We start from the raw sequence: 18,606 nt of genomic DNA, 5'->3' as shown, positions 1-18,606 counted from the left end.
ACATTGTTTTAGTCGTATATTGGGGAGAGGTACGGAAGTGGGACCTAGTCAGCAAATAAAAGGTTACTGAGGACCTAAGGCATTTTCCCCTTATCACTAAGCATCAGAATGAAGTAATAAGGGAATCTGCACACATCGCCCTAGCCGTGCATAGATGCCGATTTACTAAGAGTCCAACTATCATGAGCATCTACGTATGTCTCATTTAGGGATTTCATGTTGCATAATTAGAGCATGCCTTGCTACACTGACTCAAAATGGGTGAAATACCAAATCTCTGCTTTTTGTGTATTAGTTAAACAGAGTTGGGAACAGTCTGCAGGGGGAACCGCCCGCTAATTTTTTTTTTATTTTATGCATGTTGCATTTACATATTCATGAACAGAATAGCTGTTATGATCGCTGATTCTGCAGCAGGAGATGAAAAGACAGGAGCCAGCAGACAGAGTATATTAATTTCTAGGGGAAGAATAGCAGCGTATGATGACCAGGAAGAGAAGATGTTTGGGGTTTCATTGGGGGCTTACCTCATTGTGTAATAAAGGATCTGGGTAGACAACTTACCAAAATATGTGTAAGTATAATAAACTTAGAAAGTAAAACTGATATGCATTGTTCACGGCCATTCAGCCACACTGTAAAGAAATAAGCATTTTAAAATGGAGATTTCTGGCTCGGGTCTTTGCAGGTAAATAAAATTACATTTTCTTTTATGGCTACTTAGAATATCATCAAAATGGGATGTGCTCAGCAGCTCTGAATTTTCTTATTATTTTATGACTTATATATTTCCTGTTCTAAATCAGAATGCTAAGCTTTAAGCATTGATTATTTCCTAAGGTGGAATTTCACCAATGTCTACAGATGTTTATGGGTGTATTTTGATTTTCAGCTCATGATTCTCTAATCAGGAATGGAATTCATCAGTATAGTAGGCACATGAGGAGAAAGAGTATATCCATATAGATATATGCATATAACTCATAGTTCACCCATGCTAGAGAGAAAGGATACCAATGTTATTTTTATCAATTTACATTTTATAGTTCTTTTATTAATACTAGTAATATTTGTATTATAAAACACATTCAAATTGATTTTGTCTTTTATAAGCATTTTTTTAAAAGCACAGTTCTTCTATCGATACTTTCCAAAAAATCAAGTTTCAATAGGAAGGATGAGTAAGACAAAATCCAAACTAGACCAATAAGGGATCACAAAATTCAATTATAAGAAACACAAATGATATAAGAAAATACCACATTTTTGATTCCTGGACTACTACATATATTGAAATCAAAACACCAGAAATCAAAGATGTAGATTAGTTACTTATACATAATGCATGATACTCCTTTCCTAGGTGATTGCAGTAAAACCTAAGAAGCTGTTTGCCTCACCTTCTTGACGGTTTTTCTACCAAAGACCAGTTTTTCTAAATCTATCAAAGTCCAGTTTATATAAATCTTCAAGTAAGTCACAAAAAATTTTACTGGTAATCAAATTAAGATATGTATGCCTTGTCTCCCTCTCTCTCTCTCTTTCTCTCAAACACACACACACACACACACGCACACACATAAATACACATATATACAACCATGACTGTTCTATTTTTCTACAAAAATGTTCAAATTTTCTACCTAGTCATCTCAGTTCTTTGATCTGGCATTGTACAAAAAAGCATTAAGAAAATCAAAAAGATAACACTTAATTTCTGGTGGTCCATTTCGCTAAGTAAATTTAAAACAGGATAAACTCATAATATTAATGAACTTATATATATTTAGATTCCACTAGCACATAAAATGTACTTAGAAATTCACTGCAATACAAAGTATTTTGATGAATATAATAATTTTATAATAAGATTAATGGATGGTCTATATCTGACCTCCTTAAACAAATAGGGATTTGTAAACAATGAACCCTGAAAAAAAAAAAAAAAGCCTTTTTAGTACCATAATACATTAAGCCTGGCAAGTTAGGCTTCCCACTTCCTACCATAACATTCTCTCATAGTTTGAATTATTAGATATATTAGAAAACAACATTGTATTTTTCATAGCATTTTAGCACTAGGATTTACTGTTCTCACACCCCAAACACAAAATGCAGTCGTGAGATTTTAATATACTACTCAAACTAAAATAGTTTTGCAATAAAATTTTATTTGAAATCATTTTACTAGAGAACTTAGACCTTTGATATATCTTAAAAATTCAAACCATTAATTTTAGACATGACATCCAAAGAAAATTAGTAACTAGCTAGTGTACTTCTACTCATCATGCTACCATACTTTAAATACAATTCTGATCTGCTGTTAGGACATTCATAATTGGTTGAGGTTTACTAAAGATAAGGAATTTATGGTGTCTTCCCATAAGATCAAAGACATGCATTTATAAAATAAGTGTATGGAGAAATATGAGTGCCATCTGTGTTCCCAGGATGGAAGTAACCAAACTTCTTTATAAAGATCAAAAGCATAACCTTAGACTTATAATCACGATGAGCTCATCAAAAGAGTCGAGTCAGCACAAATTGGCTGTAAGAATGTAAGATAGCAGCCAATCACATTAACTTTAAAAATAATCCAATGCATTCTGTATGCAGAGCCAACTTGGAGAGAGATTCAAAAACAATAAATTAAAAAGCAACTTGTCAGTCTCCTGATGTGACTCATTCTTTAAAAAAAATCTTAAGCCACTTTAATAAGTGTGGAAATTATTCGTAGTATAATCAACATCAAGAAACCACTGTTTATGTCTCTGTCTACACAATGACAAGTATCCAGATGACAAAACAAGATGCAGTTAATCATCACAATAACTCAATATCTGGCTGCTTTTGTGCCCACAAACTCACTGCTTAAAATTTCAGTATCTGTATTTTAGGATTCCAAAAAAAACGAATTCTTGAACTTTTTCATAATCACCATCTTTGTAAGATATGAGAATCATAGGATTTTCAAAGCTGCCACTTTTGGATTACCCAGTGCATGAATCTCTTTCCAAAGGATACTTTTTAGAGCATAGCTGTGATTGCTCTCATTCATATTACCTCAAAAATGTTAGCAGTGCATCACTTGTAGAATAAAACACTTAAAACTTGTTTCTTTTGCAGTTTCCAGTTGTTTCAATTAGGATTGTTTATTAAAAGTGTACTGCATGGGGAAAAAAGACCCATAATAAATCGTGACATTTAAGTACCCAATGGAACAGAAAAACTTCAACCAGATTAATCACCTAAAGAGAAATATTCTATTAGAAAAACCACTACAGGTTTTACCCACTGTTAACATGATGCTCTGTAATTACTATTATTTGTTATCCTATATAGAAGGAATATCAGAAAACTTGAAAAGGAAAATGAAAACCTTTCATATGGGAAGTTGTCACCAAGAATCTAGAATTATCTGTCTTTGGGTAATGATTTTCATCTACACAAAAATTGTTTTTAACATCTAGGATGAATAAGAGAGAAACATTCTACTCAAGCCATGACAGAAAGCCAGAATTATATTAAATCTGTGATTAATAAGAAATTTATCAAATTATATCTCATAATCTACATGCAGTGAAGTAAAACATTTTTTCACTCTACAAGAGTGATGTGCAAAGGGAACAAGGTTTCTCTACTTTAAAAGTGATCAAATTTTCTCCATATGCCCATCCCATTGGGTAATTAGGGATGGGGAGGGGAAATGAAATTTGCTAACTTATCTCATTCTTTTATGGTTTCAATAGTCTCTTCTGAGTTATTTCCCCTGTGGTAGACATAATAATGGCCCTCCAAAAATGTCCACAGACTAATTCCCAGAACCTATGAATATGTTACCTTACATGGCAAAGGGGAATTAAAGTTGCTGATGGAATTAAGGTTGGTAATCAGCCAATCTTCAAATAGGGACATTATCCTAGATCATCTGCAATGGCCCAAAGTAACCACAAGGGTCCTTTTAAGTGGAAGAGGGAAGCATAAGAAAAGAGTTAGAGATGTGACTATAGAAGAATGGTATGAGAGATTCAACACTGTTCACTTTTAAGGTGAGTAGGGAAGAAAGGCAGCCTTTAGAGGCTGGAAAGAAAGAAAAAGGAATACAGCTCTGCCAATACTTTGATTTTAGCCTGACACCTATTTTGGACTTTCAATCTCAGGAACTATAAGATAATATATTTGTGTTCTTTTAAGCTACTAATTTGTATCAATTTGTTACAGTAGCAATATGAAACCAATAAATGCTATCTTTTGGGTAAATGAAGATTTTTAAGGTAAATGTGGTTATTCTCTGAAATGATGGGGAAGAGATGGATTTGAACACCTTGTGATTTTGAGGAATGGGAATTCTGTCCTTGATGGTGTATTCTTTGAATGTGTGCCTTGTCTGATTTCTGAGCTCCTGTGCAAGGTTCACTGAGGTAGTGCAGCTGATCCTCCTGGGAGTTTTGAAGCATTGCATTAGTTCTCAAAACTGAAATCCATACATCTCATCACTTTGCCCAGGTCATAATATCCTCATGCTGTGTAGCATCTTAATTCTAGCTTCAGGCTTCTGTTCAAAATTAACTCTCTCAATCTCACTGCATTTACCTATCAGGGCATGTGAAAATGTCTGGATCCTCTGTAAAATGTGTGGTCATAATGAACCTCTTCCATGTTGTTCTGACATGAATCTTTTTTTTTTAATTTTTTATTTATTTCCTTTTTTATTTTTTATAAACATATAATATATTTTTATCCCCAGGGGTACAGGTCTGTGAATCGCCAGGTTTACACACTTCACAGCACTCACCATCTGACATGAATCTTAACATGACTCTGAGCATTCAAAGGAGACTACAACTTTCTCAACTCATGTCCAGACAATCCCTGTGGCCATGGGAAGAAGTCTCCCCTCCTGCACCATAGAATCACCAAATTTACCTACTGGTATATTGAATAAAAACTCTCCATGGGTGCCTGGGTGGCTCAGTCAGTTAAGCGTCTGCCTTCAGCTCAGGTCATGATCCCAGGACCCTGGGATCAAGTTCCACATCAGGCTCCTTGTGCACCAGGGAATCTACCTCTTCCTTTGCCTGCCACTCCCTCTGCTTGTGTGCTCTTTCTTTCTCTGACAAACAAATAAAATTAAAAAACAAACAAACAAACAAACAAATCTCTCCTTGGACCTTAAGCCCAGAGAAAGGAGAGCAAGGGCATACACATAAACACTTCAATTTGTTTTCTTCTTCCTACAACTCACTCACCCACCTCAGAAAGATTGGTGTATTTTTGTTTTCATATGATAGATTTCTTTTTACATCGTGTCCTCTTCCTTCATGAGGTGGAATCCATAAATCCTTCTTTCACTGAGTCTGAATGGCTATAGAGGAATATGGCAGATATTACTTGCAGGGATAAAAATGTACTTTTTTATTATTTTAAAATATGACTACTGGCTAAGATGGCAAATTTGAACTCAACATCTTACTGACACTACAGAAAAAGTATTCTTTTATTTTTCTTTATGCGGGTGGCAGAGAGAACAAAGGAGGAAAACAAAACAAAAATTTGAAAGGTAGAAACAGAACAAGATTTTGAAAAGTAGAACAAAATTTGGAAAGATGGATAACTGATGATTGCCTTCCCAGACTAGGAAAACCAGATCTTAAGCCAGCAATAGATAGAGCCAGAAACCTTATCAAGAAAGTTTCAAAAATCAGAAAAAACAGATACTCTAGACCTGGCAATAGAGAAGGGAGGATTAAGAAAATGATTAGAATATACTGACAAAGAGGGGCACCTGGGTGGCTCAGTGGGTTAAAGCCTCTGCCTTCGGCTCAGGTCATGATCCCAGGGTACTGGGATGGAGCCCTGCATCGGGTTCTCTGCTCAGCAGGGAATCTGCTTCCTCCTCTCTCTCTGCCTGCCTCTCTGCCCACTTGTGATCTCTATCAAATAAATAAATAAATAAATAAATAAATAATTAAAAAAAAAAAAAGAATATACTGACAAAGAAACTAAATCCCGACATCTCATCCTCTACTCCATGTTTATGGGCAAATTACTCCTCTACTCCCAATCCCCCACTACAGCAGAAGACTAAAGATTTATTATTTAGAGCTTCATTATCTAAAACAGAGTTGACACTGTTGTGGATAGTTCTATCATACTCTAAAGATAATATTTAAGTCAATATATGCATTCTAGATGTTGAGACTCTCCCCACATGATTTTCTTCCCTAACTAGGTTGACTCTCAAAATCCTAGCTTCTGCAACTTCTTTTCTGAGCAAACTGACTTAGCAAGAAACAATAAAATAAACATAAAATGTAGAAGTGATGGTTAGCTATATAACAAAAATTATCATCTGCTTCCATATTATAGATTTGTCCCTATGAGGCAGATGTCATACAAGAAACTGTAATTCCCATTACCTTATAAATGTATATGCAAAATGACTGTAATGGGATATGAGTGGAATCAATGTGTACTTCTTCTAGGTCTGGCATGCCTATAAAACCTTGCCATAGAACTTCTTTATGTTATTTTCCCTTTTAAGGTGTTTGAAATGTAGATGACCTCCAGTGTTACCTTGAACATCATATATTAAAGAGGACAAAGCCTCTGTTTCTCTAGAGCACTAAATGACTGTATGTAGAAGGGATGCTTTCCAACCTAATTATCTATAGAAAATTTGTATTTCAGTTGTTGGACACTTTGGATCTACTGGCTCTATTAAGGGTAGTATGTTATAGCAAAGAGCATAATATAAGTAATATATACAACAATTATACCAGCCATATTACATATAGTGACACTCATTCATAAGCCTTATTCATGCACTCAGAGCTTCAGTCAACTTTGTAGTCCTTACCTCTTAATCTTAAGTAGAAAATGAGATCTAGAGGACACTGACAATATAACCTGGAAATTAGAAAAAAATAACAAGAAAAAGAGGCAAAATGGAGGTGCTAAGGCTATTTTTAAAAAATTATCATTAAGGGGCGCCTGGGTGGCTCAGTGGGTTGGGGCCTCTGCCTTTGGCTCAGGTCATGATCCCAGAGTCCTGGGATCGAGCCCCGCATCGGGCTCTCTGCTCGGCAGGGAGCCTGCTTCCCTTCCTCTCTCTGCCTGCCTCTCTGCCTACTTGTGATCTCTGTCTGTCAAATAAAAAAAAAAAAAAATTATCATTAATACCATCAAAGAAAGATGAAAAACTATTACATCTATGAAATGGTAGAAGATGTTACAAAAAGAATGTAGATGGCAAAAAAAAAAAAAGTTACCAACATTTCACTTAAAATCATGATAATAAAAATGAAAAACTAAAAAGAAATTGGAAGCTAAGCTTGAGAAGAATCTTTCACAAAGTATATAAAAAGACAAATATACAACAAAAGAGGAACTAATGAAAAGTTAGAAAAGAGTTTCAGGAAGTATAAAATTTAAATAATAGAGAAGTTTATGGAAAGAGAGGTAAAGATAATTAAGAAAGAAAATCATCAATGGTATAATCAAGGAAATATTCTGGAACTAGAGAACACAAGTTTCCAGAAATAGTTCCCTATCTGCCCAGCAAAATAAATGAATATGGATTCACACCATGGAATATTAGTTCAGAATTTCCAATCACTTAAGACAGGAGCTTTTAGTTCTGGCAGTGGATAGAGTAGTTGACATTAAACAAATGCTCCTCCTAAAAACAATTATAAATTTGAACAGAATTCAAAAATTAACTCTTTGAGAACACTGGAGTGTGACAAATATATATAGGAATTATATATATGTGTGCATATTACATATATATATAATATATATTATATATGATGCTATAATCCTTGAGAAAAGGGAAGCATATCATAAGAGGTGTCCATATTCACTCCAGCTTTTGCTTTATATGTATTTCTGTGTGCTGCAGGAGATTTGAGCCCAAGCAGAAAACAACAGTCTTACTGGCTAAGGAGATAGAATTCAAGGTTAAAGCTGAGAAAGCACCATAACTTGAGAGGTATGAGCACTGAGAGGAAAAACAATAGATAAAAGAGTTTCAAAATCCATGTGTGATCACCTCTCCAGTTATTTACTGACATCCAGACTCAGTATGAACATGTGCAAGGTAAGAATTCAAGAAACTTAGCAGAAATAGCAGTTGGGAAACTGAAAGTCTAAACATCTATTTGAGTTAATGAGTGATTAACTCATTTTGTTGGTAAGACAGAGATGGGAGTTCAAACCTCACTAAAATACAGAATTTTCTGAGCTTTCTATATAGTCCTCTAATGGTTCATCACTTAGGGAGTGTGAGCTCATCCTGAGGTTACAAGCCATGACCTAGAACTAAGGGCTTAAGGGTAAAAATAAAATATAACAAACATAGTAAACCCTAAAGCTAACCTTGTACCACACCTTGTTGATCCATCATTCTATTTTTTACCCCAAATTTCTTGTATCCAATAAAAACTTACAATGCATTTTTTTTTATAATACAGGACAAATTTACTAAGAAATAATAAAAAAAGTAACAGAAAACAGAAACATACCCACAATTGATTCAGGCATGGAATCAACAGGTGCCCTAAAAAAAAAAAAAATAACTGACTTTCATGAAACTAGAGGAAACATGGAAAATTTCACCAAAGACAAGACATCCACTAAAAAGGGATTACAATGGAAATTGCTGAAATAGAGAATAAATTTATATCTAATAAAATATTAGAAACAATAGACCAGAAGATCAGTGAACTAGAAGACAGAACAGAAGAAGAGAAGATAAAGAGGAAAGAGACACAGGAGACACTATAAATGTCTAAGATAAGTGTTATAGGACTCCAGAAAGTGAGAAGGATGAGAATGGGGCAGAAGCATTATTTGAAAACATTCTGGCCAACTCTTTTCTAAACTGATGGAAGAAACCAATTCATAAGTTCAAAAAATTGTACAAAAGTAAGCACAAAAAAATACACACAGGTACATCACAGTCTAAGCATGAAAAACCAAGAAAACACTTTCAGTGTAGTACCAATAAGAATTACAGCTGACTTTTCAATTGAAATAATGAAGACCAGAAGACAATGAGATACACATTCACAGTGCTAAAAGAAAGGGGAATAACTGCAAAACTAAAATTCTACATCTGGTGAATATATCCATCAAAAATAAGTGCAAATTAACAAACTAGACATACCAAAGACTTTGACACTAGCATATATGTAATAGTAGAAATACTAAAGAAAGACCTTCAGATGAAGGAAAATAATCACTGATGAAAGTACCACTAAGAGTAATATGCAAGTAATTATAAAAGATTAGTGACTGTTAAATACAAGAACAATAATAATGGCTTATGGAATTTGAAATATTTGTAAAGTAAAATATATGCCGACACATAAGTAAGAGGGCATAAATGGAATTAAATTGTGATGAGATTCTTGCTTCCATGTGGAAAGTGGCAAAAGTACTAAATTCATGTAGACTATAATAATTCAGTGATGATATCATAATATGTGGCAAAACCTCAAAAACTTTAATACAAGAATGAATAACTTAAAAAGCTAATCCAAAGTAAATAAAATTAAAAATCTTGATTAATCCAGAGAAATGCAAAAGAAGAAATAATGAACAAATAGAACTGGAATGCAACTGCAAGATTAATTTAAAACCAATTATATCATTAATGTATACACATTAATATTCAAGATTCAACACAGTTTATGCCATTTGTAAGACACAAACTTTAAATATAAGCATGGGTACAAATTGAAAGTAAAAGAATGGAGAAAGACACCCCCAAACAGTACATTAAAAAAAAAAAAAAACAACTGGTGAGACTATAATGAAACAAAGTAAAATTCAAAGGAGACAAATAAGACATTTCATGATAATAAATAAGTCAATTCAGTAAGAAGATATCATAGTGTTAAATTTATATTAATCTGATCTTAGTTTTATAATATTTATAGAAAAATGTAAAGAATTAAAAGAAGAAATGATGAATAAAAATTATAGATGCTAATTTAATCTACTTTTTTCAGAAGGATTTGAACTTTCATTAAAAGAAGCTAGAAACATAAAAATAATCTTAAATGAAAGTAGAAATACAAATAAACAACCTATCAATGAAACAAAAAGCAGGACTGAAATTGGGAAACTCAGTTACAGAAAAGTCTTCAAGAATATTTTAAAATTGTTAAAGCCCTCACAACACTCAACACTATGAAAAAAAACAGAACATAATACCCCATCAGCATTAATAAAGGGAATATAGACACAGATACTAAAGTCATTAAAATGGTATAAAGAGAATATTAGAAATAGCGTTAAGCTGATGACTTGGAAAACGTGCAATATATACAAAGAGTTCATATTTGAAATATGTAAAGAATCCTATAAGTAAATAAAGAAAAATACAAGCAGCCTGATTAAAAATGGAAAATAGAATGGAATACACAATTCACAGAAGAAGGTATCTACATGACCAATAAATATATGAAAATTGCTCAGCATCACTTCTTATTAAGGATATAAAAATTAAAACCAGAATGAGATACTACTACAAATCCACCACAATAGCTGACAAATTCAAGTGTTTTCAAGAATGTGGACCAATCGTTGAAGAGTCAAGACGGCGGAGAAGTAGCAGGCTGAGACTACTTCAGGTAGCAGGAGATCAGCTAGATAGCTTATCTAAAGATTGCAAACACCTACAAATCCAACAGGAGATCGAAGAGAAGAAGAACAGCAATTCTAGAAACAGAAAATCAACCACTTTCTGAAAGGTAGGACTGGCGGAGAAGTGAATCCAAACTGATGAGAAGATAGACCGCGGGGGGAGGGGCTGGCTCCCAGCATGCAGCGGAGCAATGGAGCACTAAATCAGGACTTTTAAAAGTCTGTTCCGCTGAGGGACATCGCTCCAGAGGCTAAACAGGGGTAAAGCCCACGCGGGGTCAGTGTGGGCCCAGGTCCCACAGGGTAACAGAAGGATCAGGGGTGTCTGAGTGTGGCAGAGCTCACAGGTATTAGAACGGGGAAGCTGGCTACAGAGACAGAGCTGAGGAGTGAGCTCTCAGCTCGGGGTTACCTTGAACCGGTCACAGGTTTGGTCAGTTCGGAGCACAGCCGGAGGCCAGGGAGACGGGAGTGATTGAGCGCTATCCTCTGAGGGCACATTGAGGAGTGGGGCCCCGAGCCCTCGGCTCCTCCAGGCCGGAGACTGGGAGGCCGCCATTTTCATTCCTGTCCTCCAGAGCTCTACGGAAAGCATTCAGGGAACAAAAGCTCCCGAAAAGCCCGAGCGGATTACGTAGCCCGGCCTCTGGTAAAGGTGGTGCAATTCCACCTGGGGCAAAGACACTTGAGAATCACTACAACAGGCCCCTCCCCCAGAAGATCAACAAGAAATCCAGCCAGGACCAAGTTCACCTACCAAGGAGTGCAAGTTCAATACCAAGGAGAGCAGTGGAATTCCAGAGAAGGAGAAAGCAAAGCACAGAACTCATGGCTTTCTCCCCATGATTCTTTAGTCTTGCAGTTAATTTAATTTTTTTTCAATTTTTTTTCTTCTTCTGCTAAATTTTTTTAACTTTTACCCTTTTCTTTTTTAACGTTTCTTAACTAGTTTATCTAATATACATATATATATTTTTTCTTTTTTATATTTTTTCTTTCTTTGTTTTCTTTTTTTAATTGTTTCTTTTTTTTTCTGAACATCTTTTTATCCCCTTTCTCCCCCTCCAACGATTTAGGGTCTCTTCTGATTTGGTTAAAGCATATTTTCCTGGGGTCTTTGTCACCCTTTTAATATTTTACTTGCTCCTTCATATACGCTTATCTGCACAAAATGACAAGGTGGAAAAATTCACCACAAAAAAAAAGAACAAGAGGCAGTACCAAAGGCTAGGGACCTAATCAATACAGACATTGGTAATATGTCAGATCTAGAGTTCAGAATGACGATTCTCAAGGTTCTAGCCGGGCTCGAAAAAGGCATGGAAGATATTAGAGAAACCCTCTCGTGAGATATAAAAGCTTCTCTAGAGAAATAAAAGAACTAAAATCTAACCAAGTTGAAATCAAAAAAGCTATTAATGAGGTGTAATCAAAAATGGAGGCTCTCACTGCTAGGATAAATGAGGCAGAAAAAAGAATTAGTGATATAGAAGACCAAATGACAGAGAATAAAGAAGCTGAGCCGAAGAGGGACAAACAGCTACTGGACCACGAGGGGAGAATTTGAGAGATAAAGATGAAACAACATTAGAATAATTGGGATTTCAGAAGAAGAATAAAGAGAGAAGGGAGCTGAAGGTATATTGGAGAGAATTTCCCTAATATGGCAAAGGGAACAAGCATCAAAATCCAGGAGGTGCAGAGAACCCCTTCAAAATCAACAAGAATAGGTCCACACCCCATTACCTAATAGTAAAATTTACAAGTCTTAGTGACAAAGAGAAAATCCTGAAAGCAGCCCAGGAAAAGAAATCTGTAACTTACAATGGTAAAAATATTAGATTGGCAGCAGACTTATCCACAGAGACCTGGCAGGCCAGAAAGAGCTGGCATGATATATTCAGAGCACTAAATGAGAAAAACATGCAGCCAAGAATACTATATCCAGCTAGGCTTTCATTGAAAATAGAAGGAGAGATAAAAAGCTTCCAGGACAAACAAAAACTGAAAGAATTTGCAAACACAAAACCAGCTCTACAGGAAATATTGAAAGGGGTCCTCTAAGCAAAGAGAGAGCTAAAAGTAGTAGATCAGAAAGGAACAGAGACAATATACAGTAACAGTCACCTTACAGGCAATACAATGGCACTAAATTCATATCTCTCAATAGTTACCCTGAATGTTAATGGGCTAAATGCCCCAATCAAAAGACACAGGGTATAAGAATGGATAGAAAAACAAAACCCATCAATATGCTGCCTACAAGAAACTCATTTTAGACCCGAAGACACCTCCAGATTTAAAGTGAAGGGGTGGAAAACAATTTACCATGCTAATGGACATCAGAAGAAAGCAGGGGTGGCAATTCTTATAACAGATCAAATAGATTTTAGGCCAAAGACTATAATAAGAGATAAGGAAGGACACTATATCATACTCAAAGGGTCTGTCCAACAAGAAGATCTAACAATTTTAAATATCTATGCCCCTAACATGGGAGCAGCCAACTATATAAACCAATTAATAACAAAATCAAAGAAACACATCAACAATGATACAATAATAGTAGGGGAATTTCTCCCCTCACAGAAATGGACAGATCATCCAAGCAAAAGATCAACAAGGAAATAAAGGCCTTAAATGACACATTGGACCAGATGGACATCACAGATATATTCAGAACATTCCATCCCAAAGCAACAGAATACACATTCTTCTCTAGTGCACATGGAACATTCTCCAGAATAGATCACATCCTAAATCAGGTCTCAACTGGTATCAAAAGATTGGGATCATTCCCTGCATATTTTCAGACCACAGGGCTCTGAAGCTAGAACTCAATCACAAGAGGAAATTTGGAAAGAACCCAAATACATGGAGACTAAACAGCATCCTTCTAAAGAATGAATGGGTCAACCAGGAAATTAAAGAATTGAAAAAATTCATGAAAACAAATGATAATGAAAACACAACAGTTCAAAATCTGTGGGACACAACAAAGGCAGTCCTGAGAGGAAAATATATAGTGGTACAAGCCTTTCTCAAGAAACAAGAAAGGTCTCAAGTACACAACCTAACCCTACACTCAAAGGAGCTGGAGAAGGAACAAGAAAGAAACCCTAAACCCAGTAGGAGAAGAGAAATCATAAAGATCAGAGCAGAAATCAATGAAATAGAAACCAAAAAAACAATAGAACAAATCAATGAAACTAGGAGCTGATTCTTTGAAAGAATTAATAAGATTGAAAACCCCTGGCCAGACTTATCAAAAAGAAAAGAGAAAGGACCCAAATAAATAAAATCATGAATGAAAGAGGAGAGATCACAACGAACACCAAAGAAATACAGACAATTATAAGAACATACTATGAGCAACTCTATGCCAACGAATTTGACAATCTGGTAGAAATGGATGCATTCCTAGAGACATATAAACTACCACAACTGAACCAGGAAGAAATAGAAAGCCTGAACAGACCCATAACCAGTAAGGAGATTGAAACAGTCATCAAAAATCTCCAAACAAACAAAAGCCCAGGGCCAGACGGCTTCCCAGGGGAATTCTACCAAACATTTAAAGAAGAATTAATTCCTATTCTCCTGAATCTGTTCCAAAAAACAGAAATGGAAGGAAAACTTCCAAACTCATTTTATGAGGCCAGCATCACCTTGATCCCAAAAGCAGACAAGGATCCCATCAAAAAAGAGAATTACAGACCAATATCCTTGATGAACACAGATGCAAAAATTCTCACCAAAATACTAGCCAATAGGATTCAACAGTACATTAAAAGGATTATTCATCACGACCAAGTGGGATTTATTCCAGGGCTGCAAGTTTGGTTCAACATCCGCAAATCAATCAATGTGATACAACACATTAATAAAAGAAAGAACAAGAACTATATGATACTCTCAATAGATGCTGAAAAGCATTTGACAAAGTACAGCATCCCTTCTTGATCAAAACTCTTCAAAGTGTAGGGATAGAGGGCACATACCTCAATATTATCAAAGCCAACTATGAAAAACCCACCGCAAATATCATTCTCAATGGAGAAAAACTGAAAGCTTTTCCGCTAAGGTCAGGAACATGGCAGGGATGTCCGTTATCACCACTGCTATTCAACATAGAACTAGAAGTCCTAGACTCAGCAATCAGACAACAAAAGGATATTAAAGGCATCCAAATCGGCAAAGAAGAAGTCAAACTATCACTCTTCACAGATGATATGATTCTTTATGTGGAAAACCCAAAAGACTCCACTCCAAAACTGCTAGAACTTGTACAGGAATTCAGTAAAGTCTCAGGATATAAAATCAATGCACAGAAATCAGCTGCATTTCTCTACACCAACAACAAGACAGAAGAAAGAGAAATTAAGGAGTCAGTCCCATTTACAATTGCACCCAAAACTATAAGATACCTAGGAATAAACCTAACCAAAGAGGCTAAGAATCTATACTCAGAAAACTATAAAGTACTCATGAAAGAAATTGAGGAAGACATAAAGAAATGGAAAAATGTTCCATGCTCCTGGATTGGAAGAATAAATATTGTGAAAATGTCTATGCTACCTAAAGCAATCCACACATTTAATGCAATTCCTTTCAAAGTACCATCCATTTTTTTTTCAAAGAAATGGAACAAATAATCCTAAAATTTATATGGAATCAGAAAATACCTCGAATAGCCAAAGGAATATTGAAAAAGAAAGCCAAAGTTGGTGGCATCACAATTCCCGACTTCAAGTTCCATTACAAAGCTGTCATCATCAAGACAGCATGGTACTGGCAAAAAAACAGACACATAGATCAATGGAACAGAATAAAGAGCCCAGAAATAGACCCTCAACTCTATGGTCAACTAATCTTTGACAAAGCAGGAAAGAATGTCCAATGGAAAAAGGACAGACTCTTCAACAAATGGTGTTGGAAAAATTGGACAGCCACATGCAGAAAAATGAAATTGGACCATTGCCTTACACCACACATGAGAATAGACTCAAAATGGATGAAGGACCTCAATGTGAGAAAGGAATCCATCAAAATCCTTGAGGAGAACACAGGCAGCAACCTCTTTGACCTCAGCCACAGCAACTTCTTCCTAGGAACATCACCAAAGGCAAGGGAAGCAAGGGCAAAAATGAACTATTGGGATTTCATCAAGATCAAAAGCTTTTGCACAGCAAAGGAAACAGTTAACAAAACCAAAAGACAACTGACAGAATGGGAGAAGATATTTGCAAACGACATATCAGATAAAAGGCTAGTGTCCAAAATCTATAAAGAACTTAGCAAACTCTACACCCAAAGAACAAATAATCCAATCAAGAAATGGGCAGAAGACATGAACAGACATTTCTGCAAAGAAGACATCCAGATGGCCAATAGACACATGAAAAAGTGCTCCACATCACTCGGCATCAGGGAAATACAAATCAAAACCACAATGAGTTATCACCTCACACCAGTCAGAATGGCAAAATTAACAAGTCAGGAAATGACAGATGCTGGCGAGGATGTGGAGAAAGGGGAACCCTCCTACACTGTTGGTGGGAATGCAAGCTGGTGCAACCACTCTGGAAAACAGCATGGAGGTTCCTCAAAATGTTGAAAATAGAACTACCCTATGACCCCGCAATTGCACTACTGGGTATTTACCCTAAAAATACAAATGTAGTGATCCGAACGGGCACGTGTACCCGAATGTTTATAGCAGCAATGTCTACAATAGCAAAACTATGGAAAGAACCTAGATGTCCAACAACAGATGAATGGATAAAGAAGATGTGTTATATATACACAATGGAATACTATGCAGCCATCAAAAGAAATGAAATCTTGCCATTTGCGATGACGTGGATGGAACAAGAGGGTATCATGCTTAGCGAAATAAGTCAATCAGAGGACAACTATCATATGATCTCTCTGGTATGAGGAAGTGGAGATGCAACATGGGGGGGTTAAGGGAGTAAGAGAAGAATAAATGAAACAAGATGGGATTGGGAGGGAGACAAACCATAAGTGACTCTTAATCTCACAAAACAAATTGAGGGTTGCTGGGGGGAGGGGGACCGGGAGAGGGGTTGGTGGTATGGACATTGGGGAGGGTATGTGCTATGGTGAGTGCTGTGAAGTGTGTAAACCTGGCGATTCACAGACCTGTACCCCTGGGGATAAAAATACATAATATGTTTATTAAAATTTAAAAAAAAAGAATTAAAAGGAAAGAAAAAAAGAAAAATAAAAAAGGATGTGGACCAATGAAGATTATGGTACTTTCCTGGCCAAGGTATAAATTGGTACACCCATTTGGAAAACCGTTTGCCAAAGAATTACTAAATGTAAACATATATTTATCCAATGCTCCAGTAATTCTACCTCAGGTGTATACTCAGGCAAAAAAGAAATGTATGTCTACCAGAAGACATGTACGAAACTATCTGGGAAATAACCCAATTGTTAATTCATAGAAAAATGGACAAAATAATTATACTAAACAGCCATAAAAACAGATGAACTATGTCCATGTTCAACAATGCAGATAAAATGTTGAGCCAAAGGAGTCAGTCACAAGTATATATACTGTGTGGTTCCATTCATATGAAATTCAAGAACAAGTACACACAACAATAGTGATAGAGATCAGAATGGTGTTTACTTTTGGTGGAGAAGGATATTAACAAAAAAGAGACACAAGGATACTTTCAGGGCTCAGTAACTGTTTTATACCTGAATCTGGATGGTAGTTACACAGACGTGCACATATGTGAAAACTTAACGTGATGTACACTGTAGATTCAGCAATCTATGATATATGTGTGACACCTGAGTAGAAATCTTTTTTAAAAGATTGGAAGATAAGTTACATCAAAATGAAAGGAAAACAAAACAAAAAAGGGTAACATGAGATGCCAGCATCAGGGAACTCCACATGGAATAGAGGTAAAGGAAATCTCTGAGGGTAGGTGAAGGAAAATCCCATGTGACAGTTTCTAATCTATCGATCAAGAGTCAACAAGGCAGATTCAAGCAGTATGACATAACAAACAGGTGAAGATGGTGAGGGCCCTCCTGGAGATCTCCCCTGCCACTGCCTTATTTTCCTTTTCCTGTACTTAAGAAATAATGTCATGTCAAGCCTTGTCATGACATGGGTAGCTGAGAATTCTGGTTTCTTTTCTAGGCCCTGTTGCCTTTAGGCTGAATGTTTTACCCCATAACACTATCCTGTTTTGATAGTCTCCTGAGAACCAAGAGGATCTTTTGAGCTTGCAAGAAGATGATTCCTTTTACCACACTCCTAGTTCATACCCTTGAAGTGTGGTCAGTAGCTGAATCATAAGTAGCTTCTTACAGGATGAGAACAACAAAAAATCTTTTATTTTTTTGAAATCATAATTAATTAAATTTAATAAAACACAATCCTTACTTTCTGTACTCTTAATCTAACTAATAAAAACTTGCAACAAATAAACATTAAGCATAACATCATGTTTAGAAATGCTGCAATTGGGAGGGGGAGGAGCAGGATGGCAGAGGAGTAGGAGCAAAGGTGGTCCTGAGAGGGAAGTATATAGCAATATAAGACTTTCTCAGGAAACAAGAAAGTTCTCAAATTCACAACCTAAACCTACAGCTAAAGGAGCTGGAGAAAGAACAGCAAAGAAAGCCTAAACCCAGCAGGAGAAGACAAATAATAAAGATCAGAGCAGAAATCAGTGAAATAGAAACCAAAAGAACAGTAGAACAGATCAATGAAACTAGGAACTTGTTCTTTGAAAGAATTAGTAAGATTGATAACCCCCTGGACAGACTCATCAAAAAGAAAAGAGAAAGGAACCAAAATAATAAAATCATGAATGAAAGAGGAGAGATCACAACCAACACCAAAGAAATACAAACAATTATAAGAAAGTATTATGAACAACTATACGCCAGCAAATT

Source organism: Enhydra lutris, unplaced genomic scaffold (genome assembly GCF_002288905.1).
Source record: "Enhydra lutris kenyoni isolate GAN:26980312 unplaced genomic scaffold, ASM228890v2 scaffoldscaffold2, whole genome shotgun sequence".
Lineage (NCBI taxonomy): Eukaryota > Metazoa > Chordata > Mammalia > Carnivora > Mustelidae > Enhydra > Enhydra lutris.
The sequence above is the reverse complement of the archived record's forward strand: the minus strand, read 5'-3'. Positions refer to the sequence as shown.